The sequence below is a fragment of the Ambystoma mexicanum genome, chromosome 10 (assembly GCF_040938575.1).
Source record: "Ambystoma mexicanum isolate Mex_15411 chromosome 10, UKY_AmexF1_1, whole genome shotgun sequence".
NCBI lineage: Eukaryota > Metazoa > Chordata > Amphibia > Caudata > Ambystomatidae > Ambystoma > Ambystoma mexicanum.
This window is the reverse complement of record NC_090932.1, coordinates 147,869,467-147,883,526: the sequence shown is the minus strand read 5'-3', so window position 1 is coordinate 147,883,526 and position 14,060 is coordinate 147,869,467. Positions and strand designations below refer to the sequence as shown.

Sequence of the window (14,060 nt, the reverse complement as noted above, 5' to 3'; positions counted from 1 at the left end):
TTATATGCAAATAAGGAGGACGCACATACATCCTTTGCCTCCCAGGGCCCGCAAAGGTTAGGGCCGGTGCTGATGGAAGGTCACCTTGTAGAAAGGGGTACCTCTCGCAATGTAAGGGCTGGCTGAAAAGAGCTAACGTGCTTGTGGGCAAATGATGTTCCAACATTTGTAACATCAGTGATTTATGTTGAACCTTTAAGCATGATGTGCTGCATTTGATGTATCCTGTCTAGTTGGACTTGTTATGTTCTATTTACTTAGGAGTCAGCACTGGCAGTGCTCAGAGAAAGCACAGGTTATTGATGGCGTGGTGCTTGCTTGCCTTGCAAATTTATGCCACATTCACGTTGTGCTTCTTTTGGAGAACGTCTCTCGATATGTTCTTGCTGCATCTTGGGCCTCAGAGCCATTTGCATGCATTTTGAAACATTCTCTGTTTCCTGTAGGCATGCACGTTTTTAGAGCAAATGGCTGCACTCCAGCCTGGTTCCGTTTGTTTTGCAAGCAAGCACATCTTTCCCTTGCCTGGAGTCTTGATGACTGATCTCTCTTCCAGGCCTGTCCCCCGATCCCCAGGCAACCGCATCCTCGGGTATCGAAATTCCCCTTTTCTCCTCCTCACAGTGTCAGGTTGTGTCTGCCACTCCCTTTACCTCCCCTCTTCTTATCATTTCTTTTTCTCCTTTCCCTCACTCCTCATCCCTTTTGCCCCCTCTCCCTCGCACGGTCACCCTTCAAACTTATGTGCCCCTCTGCAGTGCTTGGATAGGCTTGCCACAGGCTAGATTGCCCTGGCATACTGACTGGAGATATTTGATCGGTTACAATGTGTGCATTTTGGCCGGTAAACACATGATATGCTGTACAATTCACTGTGGGGACCTTTACTTGAATTCAATGCTCTTTCAGTGAGACGAGCACCGTTAGGATTGCTGCATACGCGGATGATACCCACATTTTTCTTCCCATCACTGGCAACCACAACACAAATTCCAAAGTCCTGAACGAAATCCACCTAACTATCCAAGTCTGAATGGCGCAAAATGATCTGTGCCTTATTGATGAGAAAATTGAGTTACTCCTAATTGGCAATCAATCGGGTCTAAATAACCTTTCTGACTCTTACAAAACATTCACCATTGACGGTAACACTATCACCACAGTGACAGAGTTAACGACCTTCTGAGTTTATCTTGACTCGTCACTCTCCCTGACAAAGCAAGTCAACGCTATTGCGTCGGCAGCAGCCACACTACCAAACTGATCACTGCCAGCAAACCCTTCCTGACATCACCCTGGCTAGATCACTTATAATGTCAAGGATTGGCTACTGTAACTCCCTCTTTGCAGGATCCAACTCCCGGAACATTAACAAACTACAAACCATCCAGAACAATGCTGTAAGAGCAGCCCTCAACATTCCCCAAAAAAATCACATCTCTACAGCAAGAATAAAGATCCACTGGCTCCCGGTCCGGGAATGTATAACATTCAAAACACTATCTGTAACACATAAGTGTCTCTCAAATAGTACCCCAATCTATCTAGCTGATAACATTTCCAAAGTACAGTCTAACAGACATAACCGATCTGCTTACTCCTTCTGCCTCAACATCCCTCACTACATACGCCAAAAAGTGGGTGGCTGAAGCTTCCCAGTGATTGCAGCCAAACAATGAACGCTACGCCCTTAGCACTGAGAACAGATCCCTCTCTCTGGTCCTTCCGCAAAGGCCTCAAAACCTGGATCTTTTGCCAAAATAACTAACAAGCACAACTACTATACACATTGGGCCTCATTACGACCCTGGCGGAGGACCATGGTGCAATTTGCACCATGGTCCATGGCGCAAAGCTGCCAACTCCGCCATGGGGGTTGGCGGACTTACCGCCCCATTCCGACCTTGGCGGGGCGGTAAGTCCCCAATCCCCATTTACCCTTCCCCATTCCCATTTTTGCCCCATAGGGTATAATGGGAGTGGGGAAGGCGTTAATTACGCCACCGTAAATTACGGTGGCGTAATTAACAACAAGTCCCGTAGCGCCATGGATTTTTCCGCCTGCAAAAAGCAGGCGTAAAAATCACCATGGCGCTACGGGAACTCGTAGTCGGGCGGAAAGGTACGCCATGGTTTACGCCGGCGTAAACCCCTTTCCGCCAGGGTCGTAATGAGGGCCATTATCTCTTATGCCTAACGTTAACTACTACACACCCTACCAGTTGTACTAACTCATTGTAACTTGCAAAACTGTAACCTTCCCTGTCATACTTTGTCATACTATGTAACATAATGTAGCATTTAATGACAGCAACCAAAGTCAATTCTGAACAACTGCAACTGCAATCTTACGTAACAAGCACCTAGATGGCTCCAGGTTAGGTGCGCTTAACAAATGCCAAAATAAATCAATAAATACAATATATTTAAGCGTGTTTTGGACGACAACAACTATTAGTTGCCTTTTTAGAGGGTTCAAGTGATGACATCTTTGCAGGACACTTCATTTCTACGTAGCTGGCCCTCGCTTAGGGTGAGCTGCGATTACAGTAAAAGGATCCTGTGGCAGGCTCAGATTGGACTACAGGGCAATAGGGCAATGCCTGAAGTGGCAGCCTGTGATTCTAGTATGGGCACGTTTTTGGGCCACAGTGGGTCACTTTTTTGTTGTCCATAAAGGGCCAGTTTCATAAGTTACTAGAACAGATTTAACTAATGTTACTAGGAAAAAAAAAGTGTCTGGACCAGTTTTATGTCCCAGTCCGTCCTTTGCCCATGCTCAAGTTTGGGGTGTGGCTTGGTGTTGATGGCTGCACACACCTTTGGGGGCAGGGAATCTGTCCTTGGCATATGAAGGTCTCTGTATTTTCATGTTTGAAAGTGAAAGAGAAGCTACATTGGTTCAGGTTTTTGTTTGACTTCATTATATTTTATTCTGTGTTATTGCTTAAAGCATGGACCTAGCTTGACAGCAGTGGATGGCTGTGCAGGGTGTGGGTAGCCAATGTTTGGGCTTGTCTCTTCTAACAGTAGCACAGTACTGTGAGTTGCGGTGTATGCGTCCATTTGGTATTAGTCCTTGGCCTGGTGTTGTTGAAAAAGCAACTTTTTGAGAGATTTATGAAATTTGAGAACTGTAGCAGCTTTCCGAGCCGATACCAGGATCCAGTTTTAGAGGGCGGGTGCACGATAAGAGAAGGATTGATTGTGTGTCCTATGTTTGTGGACTAGTTGTGATTTGAGCTGGGTGATCGGTTTGCAGCACAAGGAGCATGTGTCACCAGATATGTAGAGTTTTGCTGACAGATACGCTGGTGGGCTACTCGTGACTGCTTTGTGCATGATACATGCAATCTTGAGCAGTATCCCGGCCTGGAGAGGAAGTCAATGTAGTTTGCGTAGGACGGGGGTGATTGGGTTAATTTTCCACCCACCTGTAATAAGACGTGCTGCAGGATGGTGGACTGTTTTTTGGAGAGCAGTGAGCGGCTGGGAGCCCCGTCAGGAGGACATTTCACCTATTGATGTGCAAGACCACAAGTGCCTACACTATGGTCTGAAATTCCTGCGACAGGATGAAGGTTATGGTTTTGTTAAGGGTGGACATTTTGGAGCCAGGCCGTTTGGAGCTTCTTCGCTGTGTGTTTCTGGAAAGACAGGCTTCAGTCAATGGTGAAGCCGAAGGATTTTGCTGAATCCGAGAGTTGCAGATCAAATCCTTCTAGGTGCATATCATTGAGCCATTGTTGGACAAGTTGTTGTTTAGGGGGGAGCTGAAGATGACAAATTCATTTTTGGGTGGGTTAAGTTTCAGATAGGTAATCAACATCCAGGACTCGAGGATGGCTAGTTTATCGTTGAGAATTCCAATGTCCTGTGGGCTTTTTAATCTTCTACTTTTAACTGGGAGTTTAATCTCTTAACAGGGTGGCATTGCATCAAGCTGAATCAGTGACAGATCACTCATTTAAATGTGTTTGCAACAACCTTTTATGACTGGCATGGCGGTCCATTAAAGAATATTGCTTTCTTTTACGCATTCAACAATAACGCACTGTTCCTTTGAGTTTCATGTTATATTAATTTCAATTGACTTCCATTTGTATCTAATGCATTTTCATTTAGCCTAGATCTCTAATATGACTGACAAGTGAACCTGCTTCATCTGTAAAGTGTCAGTTAATTTGCAAGTGACTGCATATGATTAATTGTGCCTGTACGATGCATGTAAAGAATAACAGAGTTCTCAACTATAGACAGTTGTCCTGGGGGTTCATACACTCTAATACCAGCTACCTACATCATATAGAGCCGCACCCCATAGCACATAGCTGAGTCCTATGAACATTTTTGGTCCCGCTGTCACACAGTCTCTATCATATGCATGTACACTGCATGTAACGTATAGCACAGCCCTCAACTGTAGACAGATGCCCTAGGGGCTCGTTCACCTTTTATTCATGCCAACTTTCCCCCTTAAGTGCTGAGCCCCAAAGCATACAGATGACTCCCACAAAACATTCAGTCCAGCTGTCACATTGGCTCTACCATTCCAATACTCTCTGCGCCTGTTCTCTATCCACTATTGTGCTTCCTATTTCTCCACACTAGTCATCTCTATTACCCTGAACAGTCCCTCAAACTGCGATTACTGCTGCCCGAACCTCGATGCTCCACCTCTCTGCTTTTCAGACTATGGTCTGCTGAAGGGCCATACGCCCTATGGCACTTTGATGCCATAACAAGTGGCAGAAGGCGCTATACAAACATAAGATAACATAACATATTGCCACTAGCATTGTAAATCAACCACAATTCATCCACCACCATGCACTGCTCATAGGGCCAGAGGTGCAAAAACAAATGACATGAACACAACCAAACCTTAAACGAGACTTCAACAAGAAAAAAACCAAAACATAATTTTAAAAAAAAGAAAGAAAAGGCTTATGATGTGTTTATATTTCACGTGAGGGCCATTAGGAAAAGAAACCAAATTACTTTTATGGTTTGCTTACATTTCACGTGTGGGACAGCACCGAAAAAAACCCACTAACAGCTGTTTCAGTAAATAGAATACCTTATTTCTCAATGGAAATAACATATGGAGAGAATCCTTAGAAACCAAAATTGCTGTTTTTTGTGGTTTTATTTTTACACTGCAACCAGAACCTCCCGCAAGACAGCTGATCACACTTCTCAGAAGGGAGTACACTACAGTTGGACGAAAGTACAACTGCATTCAAAATATCGAATTGGATGATCTACTTGAGAGATACACCAGGTGAATGGGCTTATAATGGGTCATGATAGGCCGATGATATAACAGTGTTGGTGGAGACCTGTATTTTGACATTTAAGATGTAAATTAATATAGGTCCTCTTTATTTTGTGATTGTAGATCACTAAGAAGATGCTATAAAGATTGACACAGAGAATATTTTTGCTCCTGAGGAAGGGATAGAAATCCCGAAACGCGTAAAGCTTTGATTTATGATTTATGTTTTGAACTAACAATCATTTTGTATTGACTTTGTATTGATTCTAATTGCACAATGCCCTTGTAAGTTTGTTTCTTTAAAATATGACCTTATAATCATTTGGTGAACAATACAGAATTATTTTTTACCCAAATTATTGTTTGTTTTTTAAACATTTGGTTTGCAGAGGATGCGATTGTTCCACAAACTGTGGACACCTACTCTTTCTATTGTCATTGTACATCCTAGTGCCAAGGGTGTTTTTCTCCCCCGTACCTGTTTACCTTCCTAAACAATATTTGATACTAGCTTGAACATCAGGTGTGCTGCTGTATTCAGTAATGTTGGCATTCAGTGGAATATTGGCAACTAAGCAATGTCCATCTTCCTGGAGGTCTGCAGTTATAGTCCCTATCGATAAGAAGGGCGATCGTGCAGCTCCTGTGACTTATCGCCCAATCGCCCTTCTGGATTTAGATAATAACATCTTCCCTGGAGTCGTGTTTAGAGAGCTGGAGAAGTGGGGGGAAGATACGGTTATCCTATTAAAGCAGTCGGGACTCGCCTTACATCTCCTGGCAATCATTAGTTATCTGCATGGGAAAACTAGTATCTAGGTCAGATTAGATTCCCAGGGTCATCAGCTCCAATTCCTACAGAGAGAGGAGTGAGGCAAGGGTGCATTCTTGCCCCCTGCCTCTTTAATATCCATTTAGCTGATTTGTCTGACGCTCTGAATTACCAAGTATTAGGTAGCCCTAAAATAGGCCATTTGGATGGCGCATGCGGATGATATAGTTCTTTTGTGCTATATTCCAATTGGCCTTCAACGATTGCTAACATCTTTCGGCAAATATGCCATGTTAAATGAACTGCAAAGGAATCCAGCCAAGTTGAATATCGTATGCTTCAGTAAGCATTTGAAAACCAATAACCAAGGAAGTCCTATATTTAGGATTTACATTAAGATTCTACCTGTCGATAGTGTCCGTAGAATCAGAAATTGAGGCTAAAAATAATTCAACTAGGCTGTCAGGTGGAAAAGAAATGTTCCGTAAATATTTCACATAAACTATTCTTCCCTTAATAAAGTTCTATAAGGGGAAAGTTATTACTGCAGTTCTCTATGGAATGCATATTAGGCCTTTTGCCCAAGCAGTAGACGGGACAGGAATTGAGGTGAGATTGTGGAGACAGGTTTTAAACCTTCCACAGTCTCTGCCAATGTCCACTTTGCGCTATGAACTTGGCCTGCAATCTCTATGGGCTTACTTAGATTGGAAGGACATTTCACTCTATAGATTGATACTTACTCCCTCAAAAAATGTATTAATGAGGATATCTGGTTTCATCTGGAACAGGGAGCTAGCATAGTATTAACAATTTTGAAGCTAGAGGCAACTAACATATTATTGAAATGTGATTGATTGCAGGTGGACCTGACTGATAATCCAAATCGGGTAAAAGAAGCTCTTATGATAGTGGACTACATTTATACAATTGATCAAATGCGAAGTTTGGAACTGGCAAAGTCATTCTCTGTGCTGGATAAACCTAGAGGAACTCTTCCTTCTTATTTACAATGGTTTCTGAACTCAAAGTGGAGGCAGCAGTTCCTAAGATTTCATCTGAATTTGATTCCTATAGAGGAGATTTTGAGTATTCGGAATAAGCAACAGCATTTAGACAATAATTTTTACTTGTGTGAGGAATTAGAGGTTCCGAATTTGAAGCATTTGATGGCAGACTGTGGAGCAACATGGTAATTGAGAGTAACGTTTTTTCTGCATTTTGTCGCTAGAAAAGAAGGGTTCAATGTTGAGAATTTTTGGCTACAACTGTCTACCGGTCATCAAACTTTTCTTACTTTAGAAGTGTTGAGATTACTGAATTAATTAGGTTTTTATTAAGTTGTAAAAGTAGGTAATTTAATATTTAATGTATTATTTAATTGATGAAATTGGGATGAATGTATTTTAGATGTGAATTGTTATGTGAAATGTCGAGATGTCGACTAACCACAATAAACAAAAGTACGTTATATCTATCTGTCTGTCTATCTGTCTCTATATGTATCTATCCATAATAATGATAACAATGCATTTTTACAAAAAGTTAAGGTTACTATTGTAAGGAAGGCATGGTATCAAGAATAGACAGACACAAGTGATCACAGTTCAATCGTGTTTATTAATATAGGTAGGTTGGAAAAACGACTAATCTAAACCTAAATCTAAGATGGGAACAATCTACGACCCTCAAATATTAATAAGGCCGTCCGAGTGGTGTCACAACAAATAAAAGGGCCTTTACTAAGAAAAAACAATTAAGAATCCTTACAATAAATTGAAAAGAGTGTAGGGTGGGTTCACAAGAAAAAGAAAGAAGTGTTCACAGATGATAAGTCAGGATGTGTTAGCCAGGGGTCTCCCTTCCCCACTTTTTGAGCAAAGGACAAGGCGGGAGTCCTGAGCACAGCACACACACAAGCTTTCCCAGCACGAGACAACAGTTCCAGTTCACGTATCAGTGATTAAGTCTTTTTTCTACAAAAGGTCTCTTGTCCCCCAAGGTTCTGATGAGTTTCAAAAGATAACAACAAAAGAAGTTCTGTTGCAAATGTACGTTGGGTGATGGTTTCACCCCTGGGTCCACCTCTTCCGGGCACAGACCCCCTCAAACAGTTCTTATTAATGCCTGGATCTTCGGTGGTTGTCTCTCCTGCTTTAAAGGATCTGATAGGTTCAAATAACAAACAAAAAGTTCTTTTGGATTGCACTTGAGGTGATGATTCTTCATCCCTGGGCCCCCCTCCTCCAGGCATATACCCCCTTGAATATCAGCCTCCCTCCTATCTGGTTCAACTATGGCTTTTCACAAATCAATTTCTCTTTTAGCACTCTCAAATCTTAATGTCTTCTTAAACAGTTCACTGTGGACATCTCTCTACTGGGTTTACTTTTGTCAACACACTGTTTCTTGGGACTTAAGACTTTGACCCTGTTTATTGGCATCCCTCCGCCAGGTTCACTCTTGCCATTTCACAATTAATTTTACTTTCTTCTGATGTGGGAATTACTTTGCATGTGCTTTCAATGTTTTTTTGGTGAAAGATCTTTGACTGTACAGGGATTTAGCTAGACCCCTGAATGACCACTTAGACCTTGGTGGATCCCCTAGGGCCTTCTGGTATCTGTAGTTTTATGTGTGAGCAACCAGAGTCTCTCAAGTAAGCACCCATGTGGTGCCGGACCCCTCTGCAGCTGGTCTTGCCTTAACAATTTACAGTTCTTTGAACTTTCCTCAATGTGCCACTTTGCGACTTTCATTCAACACAGTTTGGGTTCTTTACCGGTTCCCGTTCCACTCACTGGCTGTGATGACCCACTTGGCTTTTCACTCTATCTGGAGTCAAGGCCGGTACCATGGTAGCAGGCATCTCCCTGTGTCCCGTTTGACCACGTATGCACGCTTCGGGTACCACTGACCTCTGCTGCAACACACTCGGGCTATAGTTTGCGGCCTTATGTTTCCTTCTGCGTAGGCTTCGCAGGTCCGGGTCGGAAAGGGCAAAGTCGCTTCTGTCCTCCTCTTGAACTGCTGTGCTTGGATAGCTCTCTCGTAGTGCGGTCTGCCTTGCTCATACTGTGCTCGTGTGCTTCACCTTATATCCCTGTGGGGAAGAAAAAGGACTGTCAGGTGTGTGTGATTCTGGTCAATTGCCTGACTCTGCCTGACCCTTGTGTCGGGACTTGCCAGATAAACAGCTCTAGAGTTAGTCTGTTGTCTTTCGTGGTGTGCAAAAATGTTTGTGTGGAGAAAAGGGGGTCAGTGTTTCTGAATGTCCTTCGTGGTAGGATGGGGAAAAGGTGTTGGAAGAAGGGGGATACCGCATCTCACCCGTCGGTCTCCCACTTCCGCTCCCCGATGACCCCAAATTCAGGTGATCCTCCCTCACTGGTCCACCCCCAGGAACTGGATCCAATAGCGATGGCCGTGTCCTGGCCACCTGGATGACAGATCCCCAGGGACTAGCTAGGGAGATACCTTCAGGTTTCTCGGACTATTTACAAAAAAGCAAAGTCTACCAACATTAGAAATTATATAATCTTAAGGTCACTACAAACACTGAGTCTAAATGCACTATATTTTCAATATAAACAAAGTCCACCCTTCTACAAATCAAACCTTAACTCTTACTATTGCTACTTCTACTGCTATTACTGGTACTACTCTGCAAAACGCAGTTCAAATATTAGGTAGCCTGCAGCAAAATAATAGTGAAAGTCAGTGCTTTGCAGTTGTATTTTGAGTTAAGATTTCATGTGTAGTTGGATGAGCATTGTTTATATTAGGGGAATAGATCATTTTTACTGAATTGTAAACACTGATTTTTCATAAGCTTATTTCTTCTTTTTTCCCCTTTAAGTGTGTGATGCCCATGTATGTTCCAGTATATGTGGGTGCTTCCATGTCGTCATGGACGATTTGATTCCTGAATTTGGAAAAGGCGTAAGGGGAAGCACAATGTATGTCAGGCTCATTGCTAACCATGACATGACTTTTATGTGAAATGTAACAGGAGCTGTATTAACTCATACAGTCCAACAAGTATTTCTATCCTTCAAAAGGGGATAGGAATTATTTTTATTTGTAAACCGTTTGAGAATCCGGGACTGTGAAAGGCTTTCCTAGCACCGACGTGGGTGCTGGGAGCCTGTCATACATTAGTACAGGGCCCGGCAAGCGCATCTTTTGTGCTGTCGCATGGCCCCCCTGGAATGTACTGGCACCTTGGATGAGGTGATCAGTGCACTTATGCAATGAACGCAAATTTAAAAAAGTGCATCCTCTTCCCTTTTTTCATTTGCAGCCATTTGTATGTCCCTATTTGTATCGTTTTCTTATCCACCAGTAACACTGAATTCTAGGGTATTGGTCCAGTGTACTAGAATTCAGCCTTACCTAAGATTTGATCATTCGTGCCCAATCGAATGATCAAATACTCACATCTGCACAGGCGGCTCTAAACCTGTTTCCAAAGTTTCAAACCATTTCAAGCCGCATCTCTGAGTGGTTTGAATATTTAGAGACGAGTCAAACCCCGATGTTTAGCTAGGCTCGAATTTACTGGTGAGCCCATCCCTAATCCTTACAAAGTCCACATTTTGCAATGTTTTTTCTGTAATCTAATACTTCTCTTTGTTGTGCCTGTCACACATTTAAATATTACTATGCAAGTATCTCTGCTGTATACACATATTAGCGATATTGTGAACAGTGACTATCTATCCATTCAGAATTAGAAATAACCATGTAACTTCCATTTTTGGTTTTACATGTCTTTTCTGACAACATCTCCCCTTCTTGCTTGGTCTCCCTATTTTTATATATCCTGTTCCATACATACAGCTCTTTGCAACACACCTGTTGTTCCTGCCTGGTGAAGCTTGAAAATAGTAGCGAAATATGTGTCTTAAGTGAGAATGTTGTATTCAACTGACTCGTACTGAAATCTAGTGTACAATGTTGCCAGAAGAAATAGCAGTTAACACGGCATTGTGGCGAAATGCAAGAACAATCAACTCAAAGAAAGGACTTCTGTGTCTTTCCTAAATAAAAAAAGATTCTAGGCAACTAGTAGGACCTAATTTACAAAAGCCTTTTTAAATGGGAAAATCCCATTGAAAATCGCTTTCTAAATCAGGCCCATAGACCTTCTTTCTAACTATTCAGTGTGAAAGCCGTGGCAGTAAAGTTTCCTATGTCTGCCTGCAGCATATGCTGGCCTATTTGCAATCCAAACTTGGAGCACTGATGTTAAACTTTCTAAAAACACTGCCTATTCTTCCGTTATCTCCATGATAATGTAGCTATGTACATGTGGCATGTATTTTACATTTGCTGTTTCACTCGTGCACTGAGTCATTAGTGAAGGATTTGATGGTAAATATGGACGCCATCTTATAATGTAGCGTGCAAAGATGAAGCTCCCAGTAGTGAGAAACGCCTTGGTTACCCCAGTGGGCCACCACCACACAGGGTGTCTCTTATGATCCAGACACGCATATATAATAGACAATTGGAGTGGCCAGCAAAGGTGTTACTGTACTCCAAGTCATTAGAGACTGCACATAGGCACTTGGAAATCATGCCCTGCCTTCTCACAGCTTTCTGTCAGTATGGGCTCCATGCTTTGTTACCTACCTAAACAAGGCCCATCATCTGATATACACCACTACGGTGCCACAAGCTGTAAATAGAGGTGCCCGGAGCGTGCAGTACATCACTGTGGAACAAGGCTCATCATCTGATGTACACCACTGCAGTGCCACAGGCTGTAAATAGAGGTGCCCAGAGGGTGCACTACATCACTGTGGAACAAGGCCCATCATCTAATATACACCTCTGTGGGGACATAGGCTGTAAATAGAGATGCCCAGAGGGTGCAGTACATCACTGAGGAACAAGGCTCATCATCTGATGTACACCACTGCAGTGCCACAGGCTGTAAATATAGGTGCCTAGAGGGTGCAGTACCTCACTGTGGAACAAGGCTTACCATCTGATATGCACCATTGCGGTGCCACAGGCTGTAAATAGAGGTGCACATAGGGTGCAGTACTTCACTGTGGAACAAGGCTCACCAGCTGATATACACCACTGCAGTGCCACAAGCTGTAAATGGAGGTGCCCGGAGCGTGCAGTACATCACTGTGGAACAAGGCTCACCAGCTGATATACACCACTGCAGTGCCACAAGCTGTAAATAGAGGTGCCCGGAGCGTGCAGTACATCACTGTGGAACAAGGCTCATCATCTGATGTACACCACTGCAGTGCCACAGGCTGTAAATAGAGGTGCCCAGAGGGTGCACTACATCACTGTGGAACAAGGCCCATCATCTAATATACACCTCTGTGGGGACATAGGCTGTAAATAGAGATGCCCAGAGGGTGCAGTACATCACTGGGGAACAAGGCTCATCATCTGATGTACACCACTGCAGTGCCACAGGCTGTAAATATAGATGCCTAGAGGGTGCAGTACCTCACTGTGTACAAGGCTTACCATCTGATATGCACCACTAAGGTGCCACAGGCTGTAAATAGAGGTGCACAGAGGGTGCAGTACTTCACTGTGGAACAAGGTTTACCAGCTGATATAAACCACTGCGGTGCCACAGGCTGTAAATAGAGGTGCCCAGAGCGTGCAGTACATCACTGTGGAACAAGGCTCACCAGCTGATAAACACCACTGCGGTGCCACAAGCTGTAAATAGAGGTGCCCAGAGCGTGCATTACATCACTGTGGAACAAGGCTCACCAGCTGATATACACCACTGCGGTGCCACAGGCTGTAAATAGAGGTGCCCAGAGGGTGCACTACATCACTGCGGAACAACGCCCATCATCTAATATACACCTCTGCGGGGACATAGGCTGTAAATAGAGGTGCTCAGGGAACACAGTACATCACTGTGGAACAAGGCTCACCAGCTGATATACACCACTGCGGTGCCACAGGCTGTAAATAGAGGTGCCCAGAGGGTGCACTACATCACTGCGGAACAAGGCCCATCATCTAATATACACCACTGCAGTGCCACAGGTTGTAAATAGGGGTGCCCAGAGGGTGCAGCACTTCACTGTGGAACAAGGTTCATCATCTGATATACACCACTACGGTGCCACAAGCTGTACGTAGAGGTGCCCAGGCTGTGCAGTACATCACTGTGAAAAAAGGCTCATCATCTGAAATACACCATTACGGTGCCACAGGTTGTAAATAGAGGTGCCCAGAGGGTGCAGTACATCACTGTGGAACAAGGCTCACCATCTGAAATACACCACTGCGGTGCCACAGGCTGTAAATGGAGGTGCCCAGAGCGCACAGTACATCACTGTGGAACAAGGCTTGTTAGCTGATATACACCATTGCGGTGCCAGAGGCTGTAAATGGAGGTGCCCAGAGCGTGCAGTGCATCACTGTGGAACAAAGCCCATCATCTAATATACACCTCTGCGGGGACATAGGCTGTAAATAGATGTGCCCAGAGGGTGCAGTACATCACTGTGGAACAAGGCTCGTCAGCTGATATACACCATTGCGGTGCCAGATGCTGTAAATAGAGGTGCCCAGAGGGTGCAGTACATCACTGTGGAACAAGGCTCATCATCTGATGTACACCACTGCAGTGCCACAGGCTGTAAATAGAGGTGCCCAGAGGGTGCACTACATCACTGTGGAACAAGGCCCATCATCTAATATACACCTCTGCGGGGACATAGGCTGTAAATAGAGGTGCCCAGAGGGTGCAGTACATCACTGTGGAACAAGGCTCACCAGCTGATATACACCACTGCAGAGCCACAGGCTGTAAATAGAGGTGCCCAGAGGGTGCACTACATCACTGCGGAACAAGGCCCATCATCTAATATACACCTCTGCGGGGACATAGGCTGTAAATAGAGGTGCTCAGGGAACACAGTACATCACTGTGGAACAAGGCTCGTCAGCTGATATACACCATTGCAGTGCCACAGGCTGTAAATAGAGGTGCTCAGGGGACACAGTACA

General features: G+C 44.0%; 1 protein-coding gene across 1 annotated transcript in view; it reads left to right on the top strand.

Moving 5' to 3' along the window:
• The window catches only part of TACR1 (tachykinin receptor 1), a 2,197,909-nt gene that overhangs the window by 287,746 nt on the left and 1,896,103 nt on the right, over nt 1-14,060 (top strand). The gene's annotated exons all lie outside the window — the stretch shown is intronic.